A 22,435-nucleotide genomic window follows, 5' to 3' on the forward strand; every position below is an offset into this window, starting at 1 on the left:
AGCACCCTCCCCAAAAGCCTAGTGGCCTAAATGTGTTTATTACTTTGTTTGCCAGTTTTCAAAGCTCTTCCTCAAAGGCTTCCAACAAGACCGGGTTGTTGCTGCAGGATTTAGCAACCCCCTTCACTGGTAAGGACTACACACATCCCACAAAGACCCACATCTTTCTTCTCCCCCACCCCTCCCTCGACAGCGACTGGTGACACATAAATGTACTTTTTTCTTTTGACAGAGTAATAAAAATCTCATTATCTCTGAATAGGCAGCAATTTCGTTATCTAATCTTTTTACCAAAAGGTTAGTTAATTAATCAGAAACAAATCCTGATGATTATTTCAATAGAATTAGAAAGACAAATCACCAGAGTACAGCTAAATAGGGCAGGCCTGCCTTTCACCTGCCTCATTGCCATGCGGGCCCGATTGCCAGGGCTCCTCCAGGCAGACAGCCCTTCAGAGCTGCAGCCAGCAGATGGCTGGCTCTGAGCGGCCAGCCTTCCTCTGCTCTAATGCCTGTCAACCCATTACCTCACTGAATCCGTTACCAGGGAAACTGTTAAATTGCTGTGAAAGGCATGGTAATAAAGTAACCTGTCACATTGGCAATAAAAGGAGCAGAATTTTCCTGTTCACTGAACTTTGCAGCTCATCAATACTCACTTGATGGAGAAATCCACCACTACTCCAGGGTCAGCCACAGGAATCTCTCCATAAAGCTTCTGAAATGCAAAGGAAAGTTCATGTCAACACAAGGAAGCTATAATTAAAAGCTGGGTTCTTAGCTGCATGCAGCGAATGCTTCACTCTTTGCCGGGGAGGTGATGGGAGTTGAAGAACACGAGACTGCTCCCTTTGTTGCTGTTGATTTTTAATTTAAAACATGCTAGATAAAAATAACCTTTACTGGGGAGAAAGAGAGCTTGATTAATCCAAGACTCGGAAAACAAAGCACAGTCAAAATCCCCTTGTTCCTAAAACTGGTCTTTCTTTTCTTTTTCTTTCTTTCTTTTTTGTTTTCTTAGATCCTTTTTTGTCTTTCTGTTTTCATTGAAGGGTTATCTTCGAGTTGGATGTGAGCACTTCAGGAAGTAGGATTTTCACAAGTATGAGGAGTTGAGAAAAACAACCTCGTCCCCCTTCCCAACCCAACAGTTAGGGTCCATCAATTATAACTGCAAAGCGATAAATGGGTCCTGAAGGTGTGCTGTGTATGACAGATCCCCCAGCCCTGGCATGTGCCCTTCCACGGCTGGTATGTCCTGGATTCTAGCCGTGACTCTACCCCGTATGTGATTGAGGTAAGAAAGGAAAACAGCCAACACTTTCTCAGCATTAAATTAAAGAATAAGTAGAAAACCAATTACATTTTGCAGTCAGACTTATGAACACACAAGGAAAGAAAGGTGTATCTATTTAGCTCTCATTATTAACCATTCACGCTTTGGGCTTCATTTGGGGCTGTCATTAATTAGGCAGTATTAGCCTTAGACGACATTGGAGCTTGTCCATTGAAATAACACTGGGCGCCCTCGTCTTCCTTACCCCTCCAAGCAGAGTGCTCATCATGGGAAGCCAGCACAGTCTCACTGGCTGCCCACATCAGACAGGCGACCTTGGACATGATAGGGTGGTGCCTTTCAGAATGTAGCAGCGGAGGGCTGCACTTGCAAGAGTAGGAGTTTCCCGTGAAGATGGGGTTGGAGGTGAATCACTTTATGACATCCAAATTTATTTAGAAATAGAAAATATTTTATGTTCTATTGAAAAACAATTCTCCATCTGTCATCATTGGCCTCCTCATCACAAACACCCCAATTTAAGCATGCATTTTACTGTTGCGATTTAAAGGCTCCCTTAGCAGTATTTCTTACCCTACTGCTTTCTAGGAAGACTCTTCAGTAAGAGAGAGAGAGAAATACACAGAAATGGTGAACAAAACCCCAGACCTAGTCCTATGAGAGTTTTCCAGGGGCACTGAGCAGGAGAAAGTCTTTTTCTGCACAAGGGATTTCTCAGCTAAAATTGGAAGACGAAGAAGCAATGTTTAAAAAATCACCTAAAATGAGCTAGATCATTTATTGTTGTTGCTGCTGTTGTTAGGTGCCATTGAGCCAGTTCCAACCCAGAACAACCTTATGCACAATGGAATTAAACACTACTGGGTGCTGCGCCATTGTTCCTGTACTTGAGCCGACTGTTGCAGCCACTGTCGCTGTATGGATTCATCTTATCCAGGGCCTTCCTCTTTTCCACAGCCTTCCTATTTTACCAAACATGATGTCCTTCTCCAGGGTTTGGTCACCCCTGACAACATATCCCAAGTATGTAAGACAAAGTCTTCCCATCCTTGCCTCTAATGGGCACCCTGGCCATATTTCTCCCGAGACAGATCTAAGGAAGACTGAAGACAAAAGAATTGATGCGTTTGGTTGTGGTGCTGAAGACCATTGAAAGCACCATGGACGGCTCAAAGAACAAACCAATCCAGAGACTTTAGATGAAGTGAAATAGTAAAATGATGTCCATGGTGATCGGGTGAGTTACTTATATGTTTGAAATATAATGGATTTGAGAATGAGAAAAAAAAGGTGTCCATGTGGTCAAGCGATTCCTTTGTAAAGGGGTGATCTTAGTCTGAGGCCACCTAATGTGTCCACCAGGCTAATGCGTGCCTTATGGTCAGAGCTCTTCACTGACAAAAACAACTGTAACTCAACATTTTCATTAGAAATTCAAAATTTTGAAATCCAACCGAAGAAACAAACAAACAAACTCACTGCCATGAAGCCAATTCTGAGTCATAGCACTTTACAGGATGGGATCGAACTGCCCCTGTGGGTTTCAGAGACTGTAATTCTTTATGGGAGTAGAATGCCCCATCCATCTCTCTGAGTAGCAGTGTCTTTGAACTGCTGACTTTGAGGTTAGCAGCCTACTATGCACTCAGGTTCCATTTTGAAATCCAGTATGGATCAAATAAAACTTAGTTGCAAATAGAGTTTTTGCTTTGGGGTCATTGTTTATTTTAGAAATTATTAGAAATAATAGTGGTAAACAAAAGAAAAAAACCCAATGATACTAGATTGTAAAAATGTGGATGTTCTTATACTGAATGTTGTGGTGTATATACATATTTACATTAATAGTAGCACTACCACAAAAATTAGTTGTAGGATGAATTATTGCAATGATTAAAGTTATACCATGTTTCTATTTGAAAGGAATGTTGTCTGCATTTTCAAATAGTTTATTGACTTCTCAACGCACTCCTCGGAATTAGGTAATATTATTATTCCTGTTTTACAAATGAGACACGAGGAGAGAAAGAGAGAGAAATGAAATGACTCAGCCCTCTAGTAACTGGTTTGAAATTGAAAGTATTTGAAATCCAAGTATTATCAGTGTCTCCAGTCCATATAAATTTTGTTTTATATGGTTCAGCTCTTTCATGGGAGAAGATGTTCTGAGATAACCTTGGACCTGTAGAGTAAAAGACACCTAAAATGTAGGACACAGGGTCTTTCATTCTCCAGAAACACAAGATATCCTCATAAATCCAGGCTTATAGAAATATCCTATGGATAGACACCTATTCTAATATCTACACCAGTGACTTGTTGTCAGGTCTTTCTGCTGAATCAATGAAATATGAAATGGCAAAGTACTCTTAATCACTGAGAGACGATCCAAGCACCGAGGGGAAGAAAAATGTAGTTAAAATTATGCTCTAGAGCAAAAGAGATCAGGAAGTAAGCATCTCTGGTAATTGGGGTAATTACCACGGCAAAGCTGAGCACTTCTGGAAACACTGTAGACGTGCACAATAGAGTTATAGAGGCTGTTATTGTCACAGAAGATGATGCCCACATCTTTCCTCAATTTAACAGCCCAGTACTTAACCATTGGGCCATAAAGATTGTTGTTAGGACCACCAAGTCACTTGTGACCCCTAGGGACCCTGTGCACAGCAGAACTGAACCCTGCCCGGTGCTGGCTACCCTAACAACCATCTCTGTCCTGGAGCCTATTGTTGCAGCCACACCATCAATCCATCTCTTCAAGGGCCTTCCTCTTCACCAAACATAATGTCCTCCAAGGGCAGGAAGGTGGCACAGGGCCAGACAGTGTGTCCTTCTGTTGTACATTGAGTTTCTATGAGTAGAAACCAACTTGGTGGCACCTGACAACAACATAACAACATGCCTGCCTAGGCAATGTTCCTACTCAGACATTTTCGAAACCATTGAGCTTTGTGTGTTTTTGGATGTTTTCTCCCTGGGGACTTGAGAGGGATGTGAAACGACTTCCCTAGGGATTGTTAGACTATGTTATTATTATTATTTTATTTATGTTTAATTGGGAGTTAATACATATATCATTCCACAGTTCGATCACATCAAGTAGTATGGTATAATCGTTATGTGGTTGAAGCACAGATTCAGGCTATTTTTTCGTAAGGAGCCCTGGAGATGCTGTTGGGTAACCAGTGGACTGCTAAGCACAAACTTGGTGATTCAAAACCACCAGATGCTCCACAGGAGAAAGATGAAGTTGTCTACTTACCTAGAGTTTTATAAAGCCTTGGGCACCCTACATAAGGTTGTTATGAGTCTGGATGAACTCGATAACAATGGATTACTAACATATGATTTTCCTCCTTGAATCTTTTTTACTCTTTGTTTCTTGTGTGCTTGTATGCATTACCAAAACCCCAGACCAAATTCACTGCCATCAAGTTGTTTGGGATGACTTGTGACCCTATAGGCATTACAGTGGATTGTAATTCTGTTTGGCTGGTTATGAAACTTGACAACTGGAACTTTGAGGTCTAAAAATGTTACCTCAGATCCAAAGGGAACTACCATAATTTGTGATGTGTGCTAAGAGCAAACATTCTTTTCTTAAATGTAAAAGAAAAAAAAAAGGCATTTGACTTGCCAATAAATGATTTGCAATCAGTATGCACTTTCCGTTGGCTGAAGTCACCTCTGAGACTGAAGAGGCGAGAGCACGAAGAGGATGAGAGAAAATAAGTGGGGCACTTTTCTTTTGCTGCATGAATCGAATTCAAAGGGGTTTCTAAACCTCTTTCTTTGATGAATTATAAAGAAAAAGCTGTCCCTCACTACTTTTCAACTTAGTGGGTTACACCTGAGGTGGCTGACCACAAGGATAGTGGCTTAAGCTCACCAATTGCTCCACTGGAAGACGAGAAAGACTGTCTGCTCTCATAATGATTGAATTGTATGATATATGAATTAAACATCAATAAAACTTAACAAAAGTTCAATAATTAAAAAAAATATTTCCAGTCTCAGAAACCCTTCAGACACAATAATCCTCTTTCTTATAGGAGCCCCATGAGGTAGAATAAAACTCATGGGATATGGTGTCGCTGATATATTTGAGTTCTCAAGGATATTATTATAGGCTATTCTATTTTTCTTCTTTTTCCTTATTACTAATCCTGTAATCTGGGTGTAGCACACGCTGATCCATTAATTCTTGTGCTTTGGAACAATATTTATGGTAAAACATATCAGTTGCTAGTTTACAACTTTTCACAATAAAATAAGCATGCAAGTGAGGCTGAAAAGCTACATACATTATACATAATAGTGAACGAACTGTAGTATGCACATTTTTAGATTAGATTAGATTAGATTCAGTTATTTCTGGGTAGCAGGTCTAAGATAATTTATTTTATATTTATTTCATATTTCATTTCTTTTCCTTTTTTGGGGTGTGTAACAAAGGAACAAAGCAGTCTCTTATGTCTATTTCTAATCTTCAACTAAACTCCATCTACATCTATATAACTAGACAACTCCAAGGTGTGTCGCTCTAGTTTCAGCATATCTCTATATCATTGTCTTTTTTCATCTGCCTTCTAGAGATTCATATTGGGAAGGTTAGTATGCCCATTTTTTTCAACTACCCATATCTGAAGGCTGGTCAGATCTAAATTCACTCATAGCGTTTGTTTGCTGCTTCTCACAAGTGATCAATTTGGTGTGATTTGGCACTATCACCCCCGTACCTACAGATGACCCTTGTTAGGCTACCATCTTGTTCTCTGTAATTTCATCTGCAAATTTCTACAGTAAGCTACCAAGTAATCAATTGATTCTATATGTTTTAAAGCCTATTTTATATCTCTCCTAAGATATATGTAAAGGATTTTATAACCAGTTCTGTCACACAGTTGGTGCTATGGCGCTGCTATCGTGTACCGTTCAGCTGATTCTGATTCATTGTGACCCTATATGAGAGGGTAGAACTGTGCCATAACATTTCCTAGCCTGTAATCTGTATAGTCAGGAACAGATTGTTAGGTCTTTGTTTATGCCAGAAGAAAATCACTAGAGAATTCAAACCTCTAACTTTTCCATGAGCAGCCAAGTGCTTTCTGAACCAATGCACTACCAAGACTTTTCCTTTGGCATAGTTAAACATATTACCATATAAAGGATTCTTTTTAGATGCCTTAGGTAATACAAAATAAAAATTTAATCTATATATATTGTGAGAAATGCAGGCATTTTCAGTTCAAATTTTATCCATAAAATCTAATTCCAGATTGTGCCCCATCTGACCCCACCACACTGTGGCAAAACACTAAGAGTATGTAACAGAACAGCAGGGAGAGCATAGCAATGAAGTCCTCAGGAAACACCAAAAATAAACTTTGGGGCCAAGGCGTGGCACCCCATCAGACTCGACTGGAAAATACTCCTAAAGGCCAACAAACAGTCCTTGATCTACAGGCTTCACTTTTAATTTTTTGTCATTGTTTTTGTTGTTGTTGTTGATGTTTTGTTTTCTTTTGTTGCTTTGTTTTGCGCTGTCTTATTTTCATGCATGTTATTATCTCTGTGGGTCTGTCTAAATAAAATAGGCTGGATGAATAATTTGGAGGAGAAAACAACAGGACTGATGGTTCTGGGGGACATGAGAGAGGGGGAAGTGAGGGGAAAGGAAGTGGTGCTAACAAACCCAGGGACAAGGGAACAACCAGTGATCCAAAATCGGTGGTAAGGAGGGTGTGAGTGGTCTGGTAGGGCAGGATCAAAGGTAATGTAACTGAGAGGAATTACTGAAACCTAAATGAAGGCTGAGCATGAGAGTGGGACAAGAGGAAAGTAAAAGGAAATGGAAGTAAGACAAAGAGCATTTATAGAGGTCTAAAAAGAGGCATGCACATATGTAAACATATTTATATATCAGGATGGGGAAATAGGTCTATGTGCACATATTTATAGGTTTAGTATTAATGTATTAGATGCACATTGGGCCTCCACTCAAGTACTCCCTCAATGCAATAATATTTTGTTCTATTAAATTGACATTCCATGAAGCTCACCTTCCTGACACGATCACTGAAGACAAAACACGTGCATAAGCAAATGTGGTGAAGAAAGGTGATGGTGCCCGACTATCAAAAGATATAGTCTGGGGTCTTAAAGACTTGAAGGTAAGCAAGCGGCCATCTAGCTCAGAAGCAACAAAGCCTACATGAAGGAAACACACCAGCCTTTGTGATCATGAGGTGCCGAATGGATCAGGTATCAGGCATCAAAGAACAAAAAATCAAATCATTGTGAATGGAGGGGAGTACAGATTGGGGACCCAAGACCCTTCTGTAGGCAACTGGACATCCCCTTACAGAAGAGTTGTGGAGAGAAGACGAGCCAGTCGAGGTGCAGTGTAGCAATGATAAAACATACAACTTTCCTCTAGTTCCTAAATACTTCCTCCCCACCCACTATCACGGTCCCAATTCTACTTTACAAGCCTGGCTAGACCAGAGGATGTACACTGGTACAGACAGGAACTGGAAACACAGGGAATCCAGGACAGATGATCCCTCCAGGACCAGTGCTGAAAGTGTTGATACCAGGAGGGTGGAGGGAGGGTGGGGTGGAAAGGGGAACCGATTACAAGGATCTACATATAAACTTCTCCCTGGGAAATGGACAACAGAAAATTAGGTGAGGGGAGATGTCGGACAGTGTAAGATATGACAAAGTAATAATAATTTATATATTATCAAGGGTTTCTAAGGGAAGAGGGGCAGGGAGGGAAGGGAAAAATGAGGAGCTGATAACAAGGGCTCAAGTAGAAAGCAAATGTTATGAGAATGATGATGGCAATAGATGTATGAATGTGCTTGACCCAGTGAATGTATGTATGGATTGTGATAAGAGTTGTATGAGCCCCGAATAAAATGATTAAAAAGAAAAAAAATCTAATTCCAGATAGTGCTGCTGTACCTGGATTCACAACATAGACTTTGATGGTTTCCACATTATTTTCTAGAATTTTATTAAAAAGTACTTTTGTAAAAAACAACATAAAAAAGGAAATATATGACATGGAAGCTTATCTGTACAGCCAAACCTAGTTACTCTCTCTGATTTTTAGATGGACTCATGGAGAATCAACAGTGGAAACAATACATTACAAGCATGGTCATGTAAATTGTTAGGACCCTTTTTATGACATAGCATCTATCAGTATACATTTTACCCATTAAGGGTCAAATGAATGGGCTATTAGATAGACTTATTTATCTTTAAACAGCCTAATAATAGTAAATTTTAAAATACTTTTATATGGTCCATATTTATAATTTTTCTATTGAGGAAAAAATAAGAACCCAAATAAAACTGTTGAATGATTGTGTAATGGTCAAATGCAGATATTTTTGTCTCTCCTCAGATCTCTTCAAAACAAAAAGAGAAAAATCAAACTCACGACCATTGAGTTAATGATAATTTGTAGTGACCCTGCAGGACTGGCTAAAATGGTCCCTGTGAGTTTCCGACACTGTAACTCTTTATGGGAATAGAAAGTACTGCCGGCATCACAGAGAGAGGCTAGTGGCTGACGCTTTTAGAGGACAGCCCATAGCATAACCTCTACACCAGCAGGGCTCTAGGGATTGTTAAATAGGCAAGGAGAAACCTATCTTTTCCATGGGCTACACCTCCAGCTTTCTCAAGGAAAACATCAGAGGAAGAACTTATACCTACTATCCTGCCTCAGTCGGCTGACATCATCTGATTGCAAGGAGCCACCAAAAGCAGATCTGTTTGGTTCACGCTGAGTCATACTCTTTAGTTACTGAAGCACATGCTAGCTTAGATTCTTCACATTTTACATCTAAGCTTAACTATTATTTACAAAAATGCTGCAATACTCAAATGCAATTTATTTTCCCTTTGTGTCCCTCTGACATAAAAAAGTAGACATTTTGGAAGCTCAATCTTATCATGTTTACAAAATGCACACTTACAATAATTGTAATTTGGAATATTTCCTATATCCCCTGATGTTCTACAGATTCAAAGGGGTAAGAGTAAATTGAAAGCACAATAAAAAGGACCTTTGAGAAAATTATCTTGATGTCCCCGTTAAGAATTAAAAAAAAAATCGGCAGCCCTAAATGACAATTTGTTCTTTGCATTATCAGCTAGCTCTGCCCAGTCTAACATCTGCTAAATTATGTTTTTAATTTTACAGCTTAAGAATGATGATAACAAAGTTAATTATTTTTTTCTGAGATAATGTTCCCCTACATGCAGTCTAATTTAAAAATATATGGAGATCCTGGCTAGTTGAAGTAGTTCTTTCTTTTCATTTGTTTTAGAGAATAATGGTTGGAAGGCAGAGTTTTACTGTTTTATTCATATATAATAGATGAAGTAGAAGTACACGGAAATACATGTTTCAAGTATTCAGATCTTGACAGAACCACTGTATTACCCCATTAAAGCAACTGGAATGCTTTCTACATGCCAATGGAACATTAAAAATATTTTTCTAATGGAATTCTTACAGGCAAAGATGTAGAAAATAACCAGTAACAAGATTGACAATGAGGTAAAAAAAATCACTAATACTATTAATGGTTTTAAATATAAATTAAACTAATTTTGTTTGTGTGCATACAGATTATTTGTCTTTTTACTTCATGTCTACACCAAGAAGTTTGAAAGACATCTCCCAAGCCAACCAATGAGAAGAGCTTCCTACCCAACTCATTCTGAAGGGAAGTGACCAAACTGAATGTGGAAGTTGCCTAACAGACCACTACCAAAAGTTATTATCAAAGCCCAGTAAAATTTGCTGAAGATACTTCAAAAATAGTTGCAACAATGCTTTCACAGGGAATTGCCAGAAATGCAAGCTGCAATATGAGGGGGTATTGAATGAAAGATATCATTACTGAAACCAGATGGATCTTGGCTGAAAGTAGTAAATACAAGCAAGATGTTTTCCCTGTATTTTATTGCCAACAAAGGCATTCTATTCCCTGGATCATAAGAAATGATAGATAGTATTGGAGAGAATGGGACATCCTAATTGTGCTCATGAAGAACCTGCACATAGACCAAGAGGCAGTCATTTGAACAGGACAGAGGATATTCTCTTCATGACTGAAAGTCACACATGGTAAGTGTCAGGGTTACAATCTTTCATTATACTTTTTCAATTTGCTTGTTGACTATAGGGTGAAAAACACAATATTGAGATGGAAGAAAATGTCATTAAAACTTGGAATAAAAAAACACAGTATTGAGATGGAAGAAAATGTCATTAAAACTTGGGATAAGCAGATGACCCAACCTTGCTTGCTAAACAAAAGGGCTTGCAACCTTAATGATGAAGATAAAAGAATACAGACTGCAGTATACGCTACACCTCAACATAAAACTATACTCCTCATAACTGGACAAAAAAGCCACGTCATGATAAACAAAGAAAAGATTGAAGTTGCCAAGAATTTCATTATAATTGCATTCCAAATCCATGCCCATGAAAGCAGCAGGAAAGCAATGAGATGATTTATTCATTGGGCAAATCTGCTGCAAAACACTTCTGGAGCCGGCATCTCACTTTTCTCCTGCTGAGTGGCTTTTGGACTTGAACCAACCTTGTGGTTAGCAATCCAACTCTTAACCAACTGGATCACCAGGGCTCCTGGCATAAAGCACCTATTAGCTGAATGTTATTATTCAAGTAAACAACTCCACAATATTAGTGAAGGATGGAGCAACTAGAAAAAAATTAGGAAGTGGGAGAAAGATGAAGTTTTCCACTCCTGGAAAGAGTTACAGTCTCTGGAATCTACAGGGGCAATTCTATACAGTCTTATATGGGCACTATGAGTTGAAATTTACTTGATGGTAGGGCGTTGTTGTTTTTTTAAAATATGGAAGATATCATCAAATAACTTAATTGTACTCAGAGATGTATACAGAACATTCCACACAACAAAATCACAATATACATTCATTTTCAGAGTATACATGGATCATTCACCAGAATCGACCATATGTTAGGCTACAAATTAAATCTCAATTCTTTTTAAAGTACGGAAAAACAGATTATTTTCTCAGAACAAATGCTATAAAATTAGAAATCAATACCTGGAAACTGAATAACACACCACTTAAAAACTACTGGCAATAGGAAAAACAAAAATGAAAAAACAACCTAGAAGCAAACAAGAGTGAGAATACAACTTACCTAATATTTGGGACATAACAAAAGGAGCATTCAAAGATCAATGTATACCAATAAGCACACACAACAAACAAGAAACAAAATCTACACCTTGTCCCAGTAACCTCAACGATTACATGAAATGGGACAAAAACAAAACAAATAACACCTTTATAGTTTCCAGAAGAAGCAAAATAATAATAATAATAATAGGAGAAATAAATGACACAGAAAAACAATAGCGAGAATAAACAAGACATACTGTTGATTCAAGAAGATTAACAAAATTGGTCAACTGCTGGCAAAGTTAACAGGAAAAGAAGAGAAGATGCAAATAGCAATAAATGAAAGACAACCAATTGAATAAAAAGAATAATGACAAAATACTATGAGAAACTGTACTCCAAACAAATGTAAAAGCCTAGAATAAAGGCTATTAATGAATAACCATTTTAGGAGGTAGCATATGAGTAAGAACCAATGGTGCTGAAAGAAGAATTACAAACATCACCAAATGCATTAGCCAAAAACAAGTGTTCAGGAATTGATTGAATATCATTGACATATTTCTGAAAGCTGATGAAGCACTGGAAGCACTTGATCATCTATTCCAGGACATTTGGAAGACAGCTACCTGGCCAGCGGACTGGAAGAGATCCATGTGTGTGCCCATTCCAAAGAATTTTGACCTAGTAGAATACTCCGTCAAACAACATCATTTACATACACAAGTAAAATTTGGGTTAAGATCATACAAAAATGGTTATGCCAGTACATTGACAGGGAACTGCTGGAAGTTCAGGCCAGATTCAGAAGAGGATGTGGAACAAGGGATATCATTAATAATGTCAGCTAAATTTGGCTGAGTCATGTTTGCTTGTGTTTCAATGGCTATACAAAGTGTGGACCATAATAAACTGTGTATGACCTTGAGAAAAATCAGAATTCCTGAACACTTCATTGGGCTCATTTTGAATTTGCCTACAAGGAATGCTGCATGCTTTAAAATCAGGAAATGGGGTGCATCACAGATGTACCTCTCACCATGCTTCTTCAGTTTAAATACTGAACAAATCATAAGAGAAGCTGGATTGTATGAAGAGTGTGGCATTAGGATTCAAGGAAGGCTTATCAACAACCTGTGGTATGCCGATGGCACAACTTTTCTTGCTGAAACTTGCTGATGAAGACCAAGGATTATCACCTTCAGGAAAGATTGCAACTCAATGTAAGGCAGACCAAAATCCTCAAAATTGGACCAATAGGAAACATCATGATGAATGGAAAAAAGATTGAAATTGCCAAGGATTTTGTCTTGTTTGGATCCACAATCAGTGCTACTGGAAGCAATGGTCAAGAGATCAAAAGATGTATTGCCTTAGGTAAATCTGCTGCACAAGACCTCTTTAGAGTATTGAAGAGCAAGGATGTTTCTTTGAGGACTAAGATATGTCTGACCCAAGTCATGGTAGTCTCCAGGGTATCAGAAGAGGAGAGGCTTTTGAATTGTGGTGCTGGAGGAGAATATTAAAAGTACCGTGGACTGCTCAAAGGAGAAACCAGCCAGTGTTTGAAGAAGTAAGGTCAGCGTGCTCCTTAGAGACAAGGATCACAAGACTTTTCTGACTTGGACATACAGTCAGGAGGATCCAGCCCCTAGAGAAGGACATCAAGCTTGGTAAAGTGGAGGGACCACCAAAAAGAGGAAGGCTCTCCAGGAGATGGATTTGCACAGTAGCTGCAACAATGGGCTCAGGCATGGAAACAATTGCAGTAGAACTAGTGAGTGTTTTATTGTTTTCCCAGGGTTATGTTGGATTGGAATCGACTTGATGGCACCTTACCATAAAAACAACAACAACAGATGGACCCATTTTTAAGAATATCTATCTAAACTAACCAAGACTGAAATAGAAAATTTGCACAAACTTGTAACAAAAGAAGAGATTGAACAAATCATAAAACAATTCCCAACAACAACAAACGATCTGGTCCAGATGGCTTTACGGGTGAATTCTACAAACATCCGGAAAAGAGCTGACACTGTTCAAACTCTTTGCGAATGCAGAGATGGATGCAAGGCTTCTGAATTCATTCCATGAAACGAGCACACTGTTCCAACCAAAGCCAAGCAAAGGCAACACTATAAAAGAAAATTACAGACCAATAACCCTCATGAATACAAATGCAAAGTTCCTCCAACAAAATCCTACCCTCCAGTATCCAGCACCATATCAACAATGATAATGACCCCTTGTGACTTCGTGGGATACATGCCTGATGCCAGGTAAGCAAGGATGATTCCATTTAAGGGGGAAAAAAAAGCAATGTAATCTTCCATGTAAAAAGAAAAAGAACCACATGATCATATAAATTAATGGAACAAAAGGCATTTGATAATATCCAACACTCATTCCTGATAAAAGCTGTCAGTAAAATAGGAACAAACCAAAATTCCTCAGCATAATTAAGGACACATGCAAAAAAGATGCAACAGCAAACATTACTTTCAAAGGAGAGGAAAGCATTCTCTTTGCAAATGAAAACCAGACAAAAATGCTCTTTTATCATTACTCCTGTTCAATTGTGGTAGTTTCATAATTTCATGTCACCTTGATAAATAAGTGTACGGCTGGAGGCCAGCCTGTCAACCACATCACAGCCTGATGATGCCTCCTTGTGAGTTTACCCTTCTCATGGGGGTTCTGGGAACTTCCCCTCTCTCTCTACCTTTGTCTTCCTGTTGACATGCCACATGGACACTTGCTGAGCCCTGTAAGAGTCTCTCTCTCTCTCTGCTTCACCTTCAAGTTCTTGAGTCATTCAGAGAGCTGTGGGAGTCACACTGAGATCTACGAGAGCCCTGAAGAGGCTTCCACCACCACTGGATCCACAAGACTTTGCACCCACTGACCTGTAATCATTCTGCATTTTGCAGCATTGCATATGCTGCGTGCGTCTGAAGAGGGATTTATGGACTAGTATCAGACTTAAGGACTAATGTTGGACTTATGTACTTGCTCTGGATGGGACTGGGATCTTTTCTTAATATACAATTACTCTTTGATATAAAACTCTGTGTTATACATATATAAGTCTCCCTGGATTTGTTTCTCTAGTCAACCCAGTCTAACACATCAATATTTTGGGGGACATCTAGCCAGGGCAGTAAGGCCAGAAAAGGAATTCAAAGAAGTCCAAATTGGTAACTAAGATGTACACAATCTCTGTTTCTAGTTTGTATGATTCTATATATAGAGGAGACTTAGCAAGAAAAGTACTGGAACCAATTGAAAAGTTTAGCCAAGTGGTAGGATTAACATGCACAAATCAGTCTGATTCCTTTCCAGGGGTGGGGTAGCTTTTTTTCTGCCAAAGACCTTTTGGATACTTCTGACATCATTTTTGGGTTATGCTAGTCAAACACTTAGTTAACTCACCCCTATAATGGCTGGCATTGATCTTTTTTTGGTGAGACGTGATTATAGTAGGTTTTGATAATTTTAAGGGCCTTATACAGCTCTCAGACTAGATGTTTCCTACCTCTGCCACCAATAAAGAGAATTTTGAAAAAAAAGTTAATATAAAAATAATACAATTTATAATGCTAACCAAGGATTAAATCCTTAAGAATAAACCTAAGCTGAGAAACAAAAATTTTGCATAAACCGAACTATAAAGCAATACTACAAGAAACTAAAAGAGACCTACATAAATGAAAGAACATACAGTGATCATGTGTAAGAAGATTCCATATTGTGATAATGTCAATGTTACATACATATAAGTAACATTGGTTTGTTCAAAAATTATATATATATACTTAATATAATCCTAAATCAAATTCCATCAACATTATTTAAGGAAATGAAAAAGAGAACTCACTACCTTTAAGTAGAAAGGAAATAGACCCCAGATAATCAAATCACTGTTAAGGACAACAACAAAGCAGGAGGTCTCACATTTTTGACTTCAAAATGTACCACGGAGCTCTAGCCACCCAAACAGCCTAGTACCTGTAGAAGGACAAAAAGGCTAGTGAAACAGAATTGAAAACCCAGCAGTAAATTCATTCACCTATGGACAGTTGATCTTTGACAAAGGACTAAAATACATTACATGGGGGAAAAGATAGTATCTTCAACATAGAATATGTAAACTCTTCAATCTTCAAAAAGATAGAATCAAGTGGGGGAGGAAGGGGGAGCCAACTACAAGGATCTACATATAACCCCCTTCTTGGGGAACGGACAACAGAAAAATGGGTGAAGGGAGATGTCAGAAGTATAAGTCATGAAAAGATAATAATAACTTATAAATTATCAAGGGAGGAAGGGTGGGGTAGGGAGGGGGGAAATGAGGAGCTGATACCAAGGGCTCAAGTAGAAAACAAATGTTTTGAGAATGATGATGGCAACAAATGTACAAATGTGCTATACACAATGGATGGATTGTGATGAGTTGTATGAGCTCCCAAATAAAATGATTCAAAAAACCAAAAGATAAAATATGGCAAAGCTGAGTGTACATTTTCAGAAAAATGAAGGAAGATTCATCCCTCATGCCACTTACAAAAATCAACGCAAGGTAGATCAAAGACCTAAATGTAAAACCTAAAATTAGAAACATTATAAAATAAAATATAGAAGTAACTTAAGGGCCCTCAGTCATGGCACAAATAGGCTTTCAAACACAACCCAAAATGCACAAATGGTAGATGGCAGGATATTCTAAAGAGTAAACATTTATGTTCATCAAAAGACTACTCTACAAGAGTAAAAAGCCAAACCACCGATTAGGAAAACAGATAATTGGCAAGAAAAACAGACCTGACAAGAATCTAACACCTCTAACTACTGTAATAGAAAATTTCAAAACTTTTGCATTAAAAAAGGAAGAAGTCCAATTAAAAAATATGCAGGGACATGAATAGAGATTTCACTAAGAAAAACCTTCCGTGGGCCAACAAATACACAGAGAAATGCTCGCCATCAGCAGCTCTTGTCATTAGGTGCTGTCCAGTCAGTTTTGATTCATAGCTATTCCTTGTGTAACAAAATGAAGCACTGCGTGGTCCTGCGCCCTCCTCACAATTGTTCTGCTGGAACCCATTGCTGGAGCCACTGTGCCCACTCATCTCACTGAGGGTCTTCCTCTTTTTTGCTGGCTCTCTACTTACTTTATCAAGCGTGGGGCCTTCTACAGAGATGGGTGCCTCTTGATAGCATGTCCAAATTACTTGAGATGCAGTCTTTCCATCCTCACTTCTAAGGGGAATTCTGGCTATACTTCCACCCAGGCATATATGCTTGTTCTCCTAGCAGCATGATGATTTTAACAGTCTTTGCCAACACCATAATTCAAGTGGATCAATTAGTCTCAGTTCTGGAATCATTCTTCATCTTTCACAAGCATACAAAGCAATTGGAAATACCCTGACATGAGTCACATACTCCTCGATCTTCAAAGTGAAAGCTTTGCTCTTTAACATTCTAAATATTTGTCCAATGCAATATCCTGTTTGATTTCATAACTATTGCTTCCATGAGCAATGATTAGGGATCTAAGTAAGTAAATCCTTGACATTTTCGGTTTTTTTTCTCCATTTATTGTGACATCTATTGTTTCAGTTGTATTTTGGTTTCTTTACATTGAAATGCATCCATATTGAAGGCTGTATACTTGATCTTCATCACTAAGGGCTTCAATTCCTCTCAGCCTTCAGCAAATAAGGCTGTGTCATCTACAAAGTGCGGGTTAATATTAAGAGTCATCAATAATATATGTGATAAAGTGCTAATCTCAAAGTGTAAAGAAAAGCGTAACCTGTCAACCACAACAACAAAACGGCAAACCATCCAATTAAAAATGAGCAGAGGATATGAGCAGCATTTTCACCAAAGAAGATAGTCAGGTGCCAATAAACAATTAAGAAATGCTAGAGCTCATTACTGGAGCCTCTGCCAATCCAGATGTGTGCTCTTCACTCGCTTTTAGAGAGATGCAAATCAAACAACCAAGTGATATTTTGTCTCAGCAAGAGGCAAAAATGTCCTATGATACAGAAAATAATAAATGCTGATGAGCATGTGAAATGATTGTATGTCTCATATACTGCTAGTGGAATTGTAAAATAGTGCAAAACCGAATGAAACAGTATGAAACTTCCTAAAAACTTGAGAGTAGAAATGCCATTTGATTCAGCAATGCCACTACTAACTATATGAGGGGCTTCCAAACATTCTTGGGAAAACCAAATAGAAAGCTAATGAGTTTTTTTCTTGACCCTTTTGAAGCTCTTTGATACATTAAAAAATAATATTAGTTGAGACATGAACAAATTGAAACATTATTTAAAACAGCAAAGAGATTGAAATTACTTGTGTTCATCCAGGAAATAATAGATAAGCAAACTATGATACTTATGTGATTCAGTGGACGAAAGAGACAATAGTGAAGAATAACAAATACTCTGCAAAATAAATTATAAAGTGAATGAACCCAGAGAACATTATAATGAGTGAAAATAGTCAATCACCACAGAAAAATCTTGTATGAGTCCACTGCTATAAAGGTCAAGAAAATGTATAAAATGTTATTTGATGGCTACCAGGGTTAAGAAGGGAGGGATGAAAAATCTAGATGAAAGATACATATTAACCTGGGTTCAAGGAAAGGCAATGTAGAACAAGGTGGTGATCAACACGATGCCACTAAGGGACAGGAAGACACAGAGAGGCACACTAGAGGTAATACCAGCAAAAGTAAGTACCATTACGTACATAAATTTGCATTATCCAAAATTAAAAATGATTAACCTAAAGGTGGATACAGAGAGGTAAGATGAGTAAGTATGAGCAGGTGAAAGAGACTATATTCATGGTTATATATAAGCCTGGCCAAATATATCTCCATAAACATGTGTGTGTGTACTACATAAACTGGAGTGTTGGTATGTTGTTAGGTGCTATCGAATACTATGGCTTGGGTCAAGCGCACCTTAGTCCTAATGGTAACACACTTGCTCTTCAATACTCTAAAGAGGTCTTGTGCAGCATATTTACCTAATGCATTATGTCTTCTGATCTCTTGATTGTGGCTTCCATCAGCAAGGATTATGGATCCAAACAATACGGAATCCTTGACAACTTCAACCTTTTTTTCATTTACCATGATGTTACCTTGTCCAATTTTGGGGATTTGGGCCTTCCTTACTTTGCATTGTAATCCATGCTGAAGGCTGCAATCCTTGATCTTCATCAACAAGTGCTTCAAATCAGTAAGCAAGCTTGTGTCATCGGCATCTGAAGGTTGCTAATAAGCCTTCTTCCAATCCCAATGCTGCACTTCTTCATATCATCCATCTTCTCTTATGATTTGTTTGGCATATGGATTGAGCATGTATGGTGAGAGGTACAATCATGATGTGCACCTTACCTGATTTTAAGTCATGCATTATTCCCTTGGTTGGTCCCACAACTGCTTCGGGTACAAATTTTGAATGGTCACCATGTACAAGCCTTGAATGATCACAATGAAGTGTTCTGGAATTCTGGGTCTTCTCAAGGTCACCCGCAGTGTATTATGGTCCACACAGTTGAATACCTTTGCATCATTAACGAAACACAAGTAACTATCTTTCTGGTATCCTCTGCTTTCTGTTAAGATCCATCTGATATCAGCAAAGATTTCCCTTGTTAACATCCTCTTCTGAATCTGACCTGAACGTCTGGTGGTTCCCTTTCAATGTACTGCTATAACTGTTGTTGGATAATTTTATGCAAACATTTGCTTGTGTGAGATATCAATAATATTGTTCTATAATTTGAGCATTATACTGGGTCACATGCCTTTGGAATGGGCACAAATATGGATCTCTTCCAGTCAGTTGGACGGGTAGCTGTCTTCCAAATCTCTCTATAGTTGCAGCAAAGAAGAACTTCAAAAGTCAAAGACACATGAAAGTAACCCATCCAAAGGTTGACTGGACCAAGTTTCCACAACCCTGAGATCTAAAGAATGGGTGATGCCCAACTATCATTGCTGACTGCTCTGAAAAATCATATAAAGAGTGTATTGGATAGAGTGGGAGAAAAGTGTGGAACAAAACAAGATCGTAAAAGTAAGGCGAGGCTCGCTAGTGAGAGACTGGTGGAGGAATCCTAGACTCGTGTTTGTCACCCTTCAGTCATGGAACCAACCGCACTCAAAATGGCTCCATTTTCGACCTAATAATAGGAAATCTTATTGAGTGAACAATCACACCAAGGAGGAAGCACTCCTTAGAACTGCAGGCAATCTACTGTATGTGATCAAAAGGGAAACAATTGTCTGGCTCAGATATGCAGAAACTGGCAGTGTTTCATCCTCTCTGTTGCATATAGGGTCATTATGAGTAGAAGCTGACTCACAGCATCTAACAACATACCGGGACACTGTTAATTTATTGCAGTGTGCTTTCTAGAAAGTACAGAGCATAGAGAGCCTCTGACTCAGAAAGAGTGCTCACTATTTGTAATTCTAAGAATTGCTCATCATATTTAATATTGAACAGAAAAGAATAAATCTTGGATTTTATTGGTTCTGTTATTTGTAATCCAAAGTAAGCTCCCTAAAGAAATGAGATGTGTCAAGTAGTGCTTTAAACACAGCCTCTTAAAAACATAGGGAATGATTATTTCAGCAAGCTTTCGTTTGCAGCAGCAACCTATGCAGTGGCAGCTGTGGACTGGAGCCTGGAGACCAGGGATCCTTCGCAACCAATAAAGAAGCTGTGACTTGCATACAAAGTGCAAAACCATCGCTCTTTCCTAGTTCTGAATTATGCTGAGGCTTCAGAAGGATAAACAAGACAAAGAAACATATTGCAGTTTCAAGCTGATGATCTTCTACAGAAAGCTAAGCAAATTAAGATGAAATTAATTATATGAAAAATCCCCGCCTCCCCCAAATACTCCATGTAATAGTGAAAAATCTTCCTCTTCCTGTAGCTACCTAATGTTTAGCTACATTTGTCTGCTCATTAAAAAATCCATTTCTATTGTGTCTTCTCAGCATTATTAAAAAGAAAAAAATTCTGGCCATGCAGAAAGATGGAGAGCATTTATTCCTCAGGTGTGGACTCTGTTCCTGAGTGGTGCAGGCATGGGCCCACAACTCTGGGGCAGCCTCAGAACACTCCATTTCCAGGCAGAACCCAGGGAGATCATGTTTTAATCTGTGTATAAACAAAGGGATCAAATAAAAACATCACATTTACAAATTCTAGAGATGCTGCTTCTTATTGTCTGAGAGCAGAATTATTGTAACCATATGACTTGCTTCCCACAATGGGCAAGAGTAAAGTCACATCTGCAACTGAAGACAGGCATCTCCATTACAAGTGGGGCACAGTTGTGTGAAGATCACTGTATTAGGCAGGGTCCTGGAGAGAAGCAAATCCAGCGACACTCATATAGCTGTAAGAAAGAGCTTTATCAAAAAAGTCATTAAGCATCAATAAAATATCCCAGCCCAGTCCAACTCAAGTCTATAAGTCCTTAAGCACAACTCAAATCCATAAGTCTGATACTAGCCCAGAAATCCCTCTTCAGACTCATGCGGCCACATGCAATGATGCAAAATGCAGGGCGATCACAGGCCCACGGATGCAAAGTCATGTGAATCCAATAGTGTGGCCACATCACAGGGCTCTGGCCGCCATCAGCGTCAGCCAGGGAAAAGTGAAGGCAGAGAGAGCGAGGGGCAGGATGGCAGGGCCCTCCTAATGAGAAGACCACATCACAAGGAGGTACCAACAGGGAGTGACCAGAGTGACAGGCGAGACTCCACCCCTACACTTTTATATATCAAGTGGACATGAAATTATGTAACTATCATAATCACCAACCTTTTGTAGCAAAAGGAAGAAATCTAAGAACACCATACAGTCATGCACATTATTTACACATTATTGCTTTTCAAACACCCTGATTAATTTCGGTGCCCTGAAATAGAAAAGTAATTGGAATGGGGGGCTCCGTTTCTTCCCACCCCCCACCCCCCTAATGCCATTCTAGGCAAGTTTCTGTGTGGCAGACTAGAATTCCACATGGCTTGGTTTTGTAAAACTGAAATTAATTTGAGGAAGAATGCTACTATGTTAGTGCGGGTTGACTAGAGAAACAAATTCACAGACACCCATGTGTAAGAGAGAACTTTATATCAAAGAGCAATTGTATATTGAGAAAAGATCCCATCCCAGTCTAGATCAAGTCTCTTGATCCAATATTAGGCCATATGTCTAATACTAGTCCATAAATTCCTCTTCAGACTCACATAGCCACTTGCAATGATGTCGGGTGCAGGAAGATCTGCTGGGCGCAAAGTCTTGTGGATCCTGTCCAGGTCTGAGTGAAACTCCTCCATAGGAAGGTACCGTAGAGAGAGAAAGTGTGTCCCACCTCCAGCGAGAAAGAGAGGAAGTTCCCAGAATCCTCATGAGAAGGGCCAGCCCACAAGGAGGCATCAACGGGCTGTGACCTGATTGACAGGGTAGACTCCACCCCTAAGCCCCTATTTATCAAGTTGACATGAACATTTGTAACTACCACAGTCAATCTGGTAGTCTTTAGAAATCAAAACCAGCAAGGCAAACCTTTCAGGCTGATTCCCACTCATCGCAGCTCTGGAGGACAGAGGTAGAACTGCCCCACAGGGTGACCAAAGGTGAACACTTTCATGGAGGGGCTGGTGGGTTTGTTTCACCAACCTTGCAGTTAGCTGCTGAGTTCGTCAACCACTCGGGCACCAGGGCTGCTAAGACACAAACAATCACCTATAACAACTTCCTACAATCTCGTGGACTGTGGGGATTTACCAGAGGTAAATCATTTTACAACTTCAATTAAAAAAAAGGTTTCACTTTCACATCAAATATGATCAAG

The sequence above is a fragment of the Tenrec ecaudatus genome, chromosome 2 (assembly GCF_050624435.1).
Source record: "Tenrec ecaudatus isolate mTenEca1 chromosome 2, mTenEca1.hap1, whole genome shotgun sequence".
Lineage (NCBI taxonomy): Eukaryota > Metazoa > Chordata > Mammalia > Afrosoricida > Tenrecidae > Tenrec > Tenrec ecaudatus.